The 8696-nt window shown below is 40.1% G+C and overlaps 1 pseudogene; it reads left to right on the top strand.

Annotated features, from left to right (window-relative positions):
• Positions 1–8303: 8303 nt before the first annotated feature.
• LOC145398272 (5S ribosomal RNA) lies at positions 8304–8419 on the top strand (annotated as a pseudogene).
• The last annotated feature ends 277 nt before the right edge of the window (positions 8420–8696 follow it).

The raw sequence follows: 8696 nt of genomic DNA, 5'->3' as shown, positions 1-8696 counted from the left end.
GTGAGTGCTTGGGCTACTCCCCATTTCAGTTAATCTTTGGCCATGAAGTAAGAGGTCCTCTTAATCTCCTCAAAGAACAATGGGTCAAGGATGATGACCAAATTAACTTGATAGACTATGTGTCAATATTTTAAAAAAATACTGGCCTATAGCATGGAAGCAGCCAGGGCACACTTGGAGTCATCTCAGGAGAAGATGAAGAGGTGGTATGACCACTCTAAGAAAGTTAGGAACAGAGTGTTTCACCCAGGTGATCAAGTTCTTGTCTTGCTTCCCATTCATGGTCAGCCTCTGCAAGCAAGTTTTCCAGGCCCATATGAAGTGGCGAAAATCGTAGGAGAAGTAAATTATGTCATTTCAACCCCAGACCAGTGGAAGAAGCGAAGATTTTGCCATGTAAAAATGTTGAAGGAGTACCACAGACGAGATGTGGACTCCCCTAGTGCTGCATGAGTGGTGTCTGCTGTCGAGTTGGCGGAGGATGAAGGCTGCCCTTAGACTTTGGACAAGATGGCCAGTTGGAGAGAAAACTAGGAAGCTTGGCGTACACTGACTGATAAACTCTCCCACTTGACTCCAGAGCGGTGTGCCGAGCTTGTTGCCCTTCTCAGGAAAATCCCTGATGTCTTACGGGACATCCCAGGATGGACAGAAGTGGCACAGCACGACGTGGACGTTGGAGATGCCAACCCTGTAAAGCAGTCCCCCTACCGGGCTAGTCCTCAGAAGCAGACCATCATTCATGAGGAACTGAACTACATGTTGCAGCAGGGGTTAATCGAGTCCTGTCAAAGTGAGTGGTGCTCCCTGGTTATAGTGGTTCCAAAACCCGATGAGTCACATCGCTTTTGTATTGATTATCATAAAGTCAAATCCTTTACCAAGACTGATACCTACCCACCTCATAGAGTAGCTGATTCGATAGGTAGTGTGAAGTCTATTACAAAACTAGATTTGATTAAAGGGATATTGGCAAGTCGCACTCACAGAAAGGGGTCAAGAAATTTCCTGCTTTGTGGTTGGTCACAATACTTATAAATGTAAAGTCATGCACTATTGTATGAAGAATGCTCCTGCCATCTTCCAAAGGCTAATGAATGATCTCACCAAGGATGTTAAAGATTGTGTAACTTCCATTGATGGTGTTATTTTTAGTGAAACCTGGGAACAACACTTGACCCAACTAGATGCCTTGCTGCAGAGTTTGTCCTCTGCTATTTTAATGCCTAATTTAAATAAACGTGAATTTATGAGGGCTTGAGTGCAGTACCTAGGTTATGTGGTCAGTTTAGGCCAAGTGAGTCCACCTGTTGTTAAGTTCAGGCCATTGTCAATTCCCCCCAACCCACAAATAAGAGAGAGTTGCAACGATTCTTGGGTATGGTAGGGTACTACAGATGTTTTGTCTCGAACTTTTCTAATCTTTCAGCTCCCCTCACTGATTTGTTAAGAATAGGAGTCATTATAAGTGGAAGCCTAAATGTGAGGAAGCTTATTCTAAAGTCAAAGCCATCCTATCAAGTCACCCTGTGCTTCAAGCTCCCAATTTTGATAAACCCTTTATATTAGCTGTTGATGTCAGTGACCTAGGTGTGGCGCAGTTTTGCTTCAGGATAATGATCAAGGCTTTGAGATGCCTGTGTGCTATTTTAGCAAAAAGTTCAATAAGGCCAAGAGAACTTATTCAGCAATTGAAAAAGAATTCCTTGCACTCGTACTTGCCCTTCAACACTTCTCTGTGTATGTTGGTCCAGGGTCAGGTGATGTTGTAGTGTACACTGATCACCACCCTCTGAAATTTTTGTCCCGATTTAACTCGAGGCGTCCCGACGACGTATCGGTACATCACCAAGTTTTGTCACGGCGACACCCAACTATGTATCCATACATTTTGCAATTGCAAGGTCCATCATTTGCACATTTTTCAAGTTTCATGGGTGATTTTTGGAAGGCATATGTGGGAGACCTACCTCTTACCAACTCCAGGCAGGGATAAAGCCTGGCCCCACCTGACCCCTGCTCCCTCCCGCACGCCATTTTCTCGGCAACTCACCTGTTAGCAGTGACCTAGCCAGTAAAGACATGTCGCACCACAATCTCTCCAATGACGAAATTCAAGATGAAAATGATTCCTGAGGTGGAGGACAAAGGAAGGAATAAGCCAGAGGAAGAAGCAAGCAGAAGTGATAAGGTGGCAACGTCGTAAAAGAAGGTGCCATATGTTGATGTTTTTGGTGAGTGAAAAACGCTTATATCACCTATATTATTGCCTGAAAACCAATATACTCTTGTACTATATATAAATTCCTACCAAATAAGTAAATATATAAACAGTTATCAATGGTCTGAAATAGTTACCTCTCTCATAGAAAACGTTTTCTCTCGAGCATAGCCTGAGAGAACACGGTAAGAAAGTAAAGGTAATCTAGCTTCTGCCACATTTCTAAACTCAACTGAGCACGTTCTCTCTGAATTTTCGATGTTTCTCATAAAACGCGGAGGTTTTAGCCAAAAAAAAAAAAAAAAAAAAAAAAACTTTTCTAAAATCTGCTAGGATTGGGGGAGGTCATTGGTCAAAAATCTGCTGGAACCAGCGCTCCCACTTCTGGGGATTTTGACCCCAGATTGGAACTTTTTAGTGCATCTAGGGATAAATCTGGGGAATTGAGCTTTCTGGGGATATTCTGGGGAATTCTGGTCGTGCTTAGTGACAGTCTAGTGAATTATGCCTAAAATTATGTATTATTGTTCACTGAAGTGCTGTGCAGCGTTCACATACAGGAGGGACATGATTACCTCTCTCAATATTGCCGCTTAGTAGTCAGCTGTTTTATGAGCTATATTTTGCATCAGGAGTTTTCACTGGCCGATGGAGTCAGTCATTTAGACTTCTCAACCAATGACAGTCCAGCTCGGTGCCCCGCTTTGTTTATATGGATCAGTCATGTTGGACTCTTCGTCACACACATAGAGTAAGTGCATGAATTTGTGTGTTTTTGTGAGTTGTTTTCAAATGTAGCTCTATACCAGTCATGTCTAAAAGTGAGTAAAGCTTGTATGTTAAGTGTAACGGTAACAGAATGTCATGACGATAAGTAAAACCCACATTAATAAAAAGAAAGGTGCAAGTATTGTAGGAGAACGGTACAGGTACAACCGTACATCAATTTCTATCAGGTTTAGGCCCTCTTCAGGTAGGCGAGTGACAAACTGAATACTCAGATAGTATAATATGAGTGTGAGTGTGGGGGGGAGGGGGGTTAGACAGCAAGAGAGGGCAAAAACAGAGGGAGGGAAGGCAACGGCGGTATCATTAGTTTATGTTGGCAGTCTCTCTTCGAAGGTTTAGACACAGTTGGTATTAATATAATGTATCTGATGTAGAATGAGCTGAAACGACCAAAAATTACATTTATTTCTGTTGGTGGGTTATTTGCGTGGCATGGTGCATACAAAACTGGAATTATTGGAATATTATATAGGTCTACCGTGTAGATATCCCATTCTTTTAAAGAAAATGGACATCATTCCCCATTTTCTTTTATGAACTATATTTGGTCAACTATAGCAAAATGAAACCCGTTTTTTATATAATTTCTTTCTTTAGAATATAAAGGCCCTTTCTTTTCTCTCTCAAAGGCCATGCACGCATATGACCATAGCTGTATATTTTCTCCTAAATGTTGAGAATTGGATATTTGAGTATATATTAAGAACAACGTTTATATTGTAGATCAGTGGGATGCATTGACGGCAACTATCATCTGAACCAGCTTAAGGCATCTCAGAACCATGGCAACGGCCCAAGAAACTTCATCTAGTGATGAGGAACCTCAACCTGCACCCAAGAAAGCACAAGCTTATGATCAGAAATTTCGCTCCGAGTGGCTGTTACAAAAGGAATTCAAAGACTGGTTGGTAGCACCATTAAAGAACAGTAAGGATGCAAAGTGTTCATTCTGCAACAAGGCTGTTCACAGTCATCGATCATCTTTGATTAAGCACAGTCGTACTCAGACACACACAAACCACATGAAAACTAAGCAAATAAGTCCTTCAGTTAAAGATGTGTTTGAGAAACAGTCCCTTCAAAATATTTACAAGGAAAACACAGAAATACAAGTAGCTGCTTTCATAGCTGAACATAACCTACCTTTCACTATGGCAGGTCCGTTGATACGCCTGATTCAGTCAAGAGCTCCAACAAATACAGCAGAAAAGGCTACATTAACACAAATTAGACTTAGTGACACAAAGTGTACCAATATAATAAGGCAAGGACTTGATCTGTATTTTGCAGAAGAATTGGTCACTAAACTGAGGGAAACCAAATTTAGCATTATACCTGATGAGACGACTGATGTGTCTACTGAAGAACAACTAGGGATTGTTGTGGTGTACTGTAATGCAGAAAAAATGGAGGTTGTCACTCGGTTCTTTGACCTTATTCCTGTTCACAACAGTACAGCAGAAGGACTTTACAGTGCAATGAAACAGTCACTGCTGGAGAAGGGCATCCCAATGAATAACGTTATTGGTTATTCATCTGATACTACAAATGTCATGTTTGGAGATAAGAGTAGTGTAGTTTCTCTGCTGAAGAAAGATCTTCCCCATTTCATTACAGCAAGATGCAGTTGTCACATGATTCATCTGTGTGCTTCCTATGCTTGTTTGAAACTGTCAACATCTCTAGAAGATATGCTCAGGAATGTGCATGCTCACTTCAGCCGGTCTAGCCATAGAATTCACAACTTGGAGGAGTTTCAAGTCTTTTGCAATATTCCAGTTCATAAGATTCTTAGTCTTTCACAAACACGTTGGTTGTCAATGGAAAATGTGGTAAACAGAGTTTTAGAGCAATGGGCTGCTCTTCGGCTCTATTTTACTGATCAAGTAGCAGAAAAGAAAGATCCCTCAAATACAGTGATAACCATCCTGCATGCACTAAACAACAAATTCATGAAAGCTCAGCTGGAATTAACGAGCTTTCAGCTGAAAAGGCTTAATGCATTCAACACTTTGTTCCAGAGTGAAGCCCCATTCTTCACCTTCTAAAGGGAGAGGTTACCAAACTGCTGAAAGAAGTACTCTGTGACTTCATGAAAATTGAAGTTGTTAGATGTGAGGACCCTTTTGAAGTTGACATTCATGACCCCAAAAACAAAGTAGACATTGATCATGTCTGTGTTGGTGTAGGTGCAACTGCTACTCTTTCTGACTGTAATCAAAGAGACAACACTGGAGCTAGACAGGTTAGAGTAGCTTGCAGGAACTTCATGGTAGAATTGGCAGAGCAAATCCGACAGAGATTCAAGGAGATAGATGATTATGACCACCTAGACTTCTTGGTGCCATCCAATGCAGTAAAGTGCCATCCTGCATCTTTGGCAGGACTATATAAATCCTTCTCCTTTTTGAAAGATGTAGCTCCACTAGATATGGTGGACTTGGAGTGGCTAAAACAGGCTATTGAAGAAACTGATATCTTGAACACCAGTGAAACTGATCTTCAGTTCTGGAGAAAAAGACTGAGCCAAAAAAGCATCAGTGGTGAGCTAAAGTACAGAAATCTTCGCAGAGTAATTGGGTGCATGTGTGGTGCCACACATTTGATATTCATGTATGTATTTAGTAGTACTGTAATTTTAAGTTAGATAGGGTGTAACCTGAATATTAGTTTATAAGTTCCTACCCTAAGTAGTAATTCATATATTAATAATTACTGTAGGGTTAACTATTTTTACATGTATGTATCTCTGTATCTATGCAGTGGGTGATGTAATTGTGGATGTTGAGCTATGGGAATTCCTTAGTCAAGCCGAGTAATGAAAGACACATGCGAGCAGCTTATCCCCTCCCTTTGTGCGTCATTGCCGGGCGCCGAGTTTAAACGTTAAACAGAGTAATGAATATACAATTCTTTCCGTAACCTAGTTGTGAAATGCTTGCTAATGAAGCTGCTAGAACACAAGTATGTAAGATTAGCTGTCCAAAACGGGCCTAAATAATGTCATTTGTGAGGATTTAAAGTCCCGTTTAACTTGGCCGTCACTAGATGGCATGAGCTGCTTTCAGATTCAAATTGAAATAGTGATAGAATCAGTATCTAAATTAAGTAAGGAATAAATCCCAAATTTTCCCCAATTCAGTCAAGAGTCCTGGCGTCATGGGTACACTGCTAAATAAATTGTAAAGAGAATTGAAACCCCCTATATTTCAAAAACACCACCTCATTTGACTTGAGCAGTGGCGTCCTTAGTGCCCGACATACCCCACTTGCTGCCCAGACATCGTGTGTAACAGACGTTCGTTTAGGTGAGTCGTCCACATTTCTTCTTCCTCCCCCTCTTTTTCTTTGTTTAATCCTTACTTATTATGAACTATGAGAAGTAATATTGTTGAGAGTTTAACGTAGAGTGACTTGCTGCCCAGACATCGTGTGTAACAGACGTTCGTTTAGTCCCCAGACACCGGCGGCGACGTCCGTGGGAGCACGCCATTATTCCCAAGTATTGCCCATAGACTTTTACACTTACACTTGCACCACTCACGAGTTATTATTACAAACCGAAGGTAGTTGATGTGTTATTAATGATTCTATCAAGTGAACTTTTTTTTTGTAGATAAGGAATAGAAGTATAAAAGTGATATGTTCTGTAACGGAAAGGAAAATTCAAATTCATCAACTGTTCTCTTTCTTTAAAATTAGTTTATTAGAAAAAAAATTATAATCAGGAGCGTGGAAGGGAACTTACTGATTGTGAGCAATAATGTGATTTAAGTTGTACCTCGAGGCTAAACAAGCCCGAGTGATTGGGTTGTTCCTGGTGATTATGTTTCCTTTTTTTTGAATTATTCCTCGAGGCTAGACAGGCCCGAGAGATTATGTATTTCTAGTGATTATATAACATTGTCGATGGTGAATTGTAAAAAAATACTGATTTGATGTGAGAACCGAGAAAACTATATGAGGAGAATACCTTATATGGGTGAAAGATGAATACAAATAATCATTCTTATTGATTCGAGGCTATGCCAGCCCGAACAGACAAATCATATCCGTAAAAGTGTCCCTGTCTTGAGGCCAATGTAGAGCCCAAGTGTAACGGCCAAAAAAGAAAGTAGAGTACAACAACTCCATACCTCGTGTGAATCAAATTGTTTCGTCTGGTGATGATGTTAGAGGAATGATCACCCAAAAGCCTTAGTAACATTTACAATCTTCTCTCATACTAAAAAGGGTCATGTAATAAAAAAATGTTTTGTGGAAATTAACAGAATTATTAAAGTAGAGTAAAGTATATAGCATTTTCTTTTCTTTATTAGTATACCTAATCAAGGAAATTATGTCCTCAAGCCAAATTCACTCCCCTTCCAATTCAAGATTCCTTCGCTGAGGGAACGACAACCACCTGAGGTACCGACTAGAATCTAAACTCGGCCAAAAACTACAAACGCTACCACAATTCATTCTTTTCATAAATATTTACCATCCACTATACTAAGTCGAGTACCACTTGTATATCCATGGGTGAGTTGATCAATACCCACAACAGGTAAGATAATACATACCATAGCTTTACACTGGTGTCAACTGGTGGGATAAAGTTTCAGGTATTACACTGGTGAATACCGGTGGGACAACATTCTCTGCATTACACATGATGTCACTGCCATGTGCAAATGCTCCAGTTGAAAGACTTTTTAGCACTTTAAAACTAATCAAGACAGATAATAGGAACTCTCTGAAAAGAGAAAGTGTTGTGGGACTACTACACGGAAGGGAAGGAATGGTCTCACTTGGGATGTCTGCTAAAGAGCTGAAGTTACAAGACCATCCTAAGTTGTTGAAACTTGTGCGAAATGTCAAAAGCAATGCTACTGATACTGAAGCTCGTGACATCATTGCTGAAAAACTTAAGTCATAAACATTTTCACGAAGTGTGAACTAAAACTACTTTATTTTGTATGGAATGGTGTTATTTATTTGTGCTGACAGGCATGGTGCAGTCTGTTGGCATAGAAAATTTCAAACTGTGAACTATTTCAGGAGTTAAACATATTTCATTAGTTTATGTTAAACCAAAGCTTGATTAAGGATTGATCGAATTAATTTTATTCTAGTCAGAAAGCAGTGTTTAATTTTATTTTACTTTTTAACTTCCAAGGGAATTCACTCATAAGAAACAATGCTTTAATTTTTTTACTTATGCCAAAGATATGTAAACCAAGATTACTGTATAATGGTAAAAAATAAACATAATAATTACGAAAACACCAATTTTGTGTTATAATTTCATAATAGTATGCATACAACGTTGAGTACACCGCTTCCCGTCCGATCAGCGAAGTTAAGCAACGTTGGGTCTGGTTAGTACTTGGATGGGTGACCGCCTGCGAACACCAGATGCTGTTGGCATCCCTACGTGTCAAGTGGGGTTGGTGGAGGATTAGTGCCACTCCCTGTAAAACAATTAACTCTAAGCCCTTGGCCACCCCGTGTGGGATACATGGCGTCTGGCAATGAATGAATGATGCCTTTTTTTTTTATGTATACGAGCATTGATATTGGTACTTTTACACTAGGGACTTTTTGTCCAATCTAGGGATTTTTCAGCCCAAGTCTGGGGAATTACTGATCTCCCTTTGTGAGAGCCCTGGCTGAAACGCAGTGGATTAAGGACAATAATCTG

Source organism: Coenobita brevimanus, chromosome 44 (genome assembly GCF_032717465.1).
Source record: "Coenobita brevimanus isolate Jiangsu-jjx chromosome 44, ASM3271746v2, whole genome shotgun sequence".
Classification (NCBI taxonomy): Eukaryota; Metazoa; Arthropoda; class Malacostraca; order Decapoda; family Coenobitidae; genus Coenobita; species Coenobita brevimanus.
The sequence above is the reverse complement of the archived record's forward strand: the minus strand, read 5'-3'. Positions and strand labels throughout refer to the sequence as shown.